This window comes from Schistocerca piceifrons, chromosome 1, assembly GCF_021461385.2.
Source record: "Schistocerca piceifrons isolate TAMUIC-IGC-003096 chromosome 1, iqSchPice1.1, whole genome shotgun sequence".
Taxonomy (NCBI): domain Eukaryota; kingdom Metazoa; phylum Arthropoda; class Insecta; order Orthoptera; family Acrididae; genus Schistocerca; species Schistocerca piceifrons.
In genome coordinates, this window is record NC_060138.1 from 1,065,598,995 (window position 1) to 1,065,600,565 (window position 1,571).

At 50.7% G+C, this 1,571-nt stretch overlaps 1 non-coding gene across 1 annotated transcript; it reads left to right on the plus strand.

The window, feature by feature from the left end:
* Nucleotides 1-1,153: 1,153 nt before the first annotated feature.
* Trnal-caa lies at nucleotides 1,154-1,228 on the plus strand. The gene has a single exon. It is a non-coding gene; the product is annotated as a tRNA-Leu (tRNA).
* Nucleotides 1,229-1,571: the final 343 nt, after the last annotated feature.

Here is a 1,571-nt window from a genome sequence, read left to right on the forward strand (position 1 = left end):
CCGCTCTACTTTACAAGCGAAAACGACCATCACTTGCATGCAGGCAGAATCTGCTGAATATCACAACACGCTGTTCCATCTTCCAAGTAATCCATTCGAGCCGTGCATGTCGATGCCGTGCCGTGAGTAGAAGTCGGGCCAGAGGTGTGCGTGCATATACTCCCAATGTTAATAACCGGTTCGTGTTGACACGTCTGGGCTCTCAAGCCCTCTTGTCCGTGCTGTGGCAGCTGTACGATCTGCTACTGCTACACTTACAATCCTGGAGGACGTCTGTGCCGTGTGTACGTCCAGAACCTCGTCTACGTGTGTGAGAACGTACACGCGACACTGATATCACATTACTACACAACTGACACAGTACGTCCAACTTGTGTAGCAATTCTCCGAAAGGACCACCCCGACCTCGGAAGGCCACAATTTGTCCCCTTTAAAACCCTCTTCGTTGGCTGTAGGAGGCACAAATTCATGTCCGTGGCATGGTTACCTGTTTGCTTCACACGTTAGCATGTCCGCCCCCATAGTTGAATGGTCAGCGTGACGGACTGCCGTCCTAAGGGGCCCAGGTTCGATTCCCGGCTGGGTCGGGGATTTTCTCCGCTCAGGGACTGGGTATTGTGTTGTCTTCATCATCATTTCATCCCCAGCCGGCGCGGAGGTCGCCTAATGTGGCGTTGAATGTAATAAGACCTTCACCAAGGCGGTCGGACCTGCACCGTAAGGGGCCTTAAAATGGCACTGTCGCCTGATAAACAAAGTAAGAGCGAAACTTCCTGGCAGATTAAAACTGTGTGCCCGACCGAGACTCGAACTCGGGACCTTTGCCTTTCGCGGGCAAGTGCTCTACCAACTGAGCTACCGAAGCACGACTCACGCCCGGTACTCACAGCTTTACTTCTGCCAGTATCACGCCTCCTACCTTCCAAACTTTACAGAAGCTCTCCTGCGAAGTTTCATATCAGCGCACACTCCGCTGCAGAGTGAAAATCTCATTCTGGAAACATCCCCCAGGCTGTGGCTAAGCCATGTCTCCGCTATATCCTTTCTTTCAGGAGTGCTAGTTCCAAGGTTCGCAGGAGAGCTTCTGTAAAGTTTGGAAGGTAGGAGGCGAGATACTGGCAGAAGTAAAGCTGTGAGTAGCGGGCGTGAGTCGTGCTTCGGTAGCTCAGTTGGTAGAGCACTTGCCCGCAAAAGGCAAAGGTCCCGAGTTCGAGTCTCGGTCGGGCACACAGTTTTAATCTGCCAGGAAGTTTCATATCAGCGCACACTCCGCTGCAGAGTGAAAATCTCATTCTGGAAAGTAAGAGCGTATGGAATATCAGACCAGCTGCGTGGCTGGATTGAAGAGTTTTTGGCAAACAGAACACAATATGTTGTTCTCAATGGAGAGACGTCTACAGACGTTAATGTAACCTCTGGCGTGCCACAGGGGAGTGTTATGGGACCATTGCTTTTCACAATATATATAAATGACCTAGTAGATAGTGTCGGAAGTTCCATGCGGCTTTACGCGGATGATGCTTTAGTATACAGAGAAGTTGCAGCATTAGAAAATTTGCAGCGAAATGCAG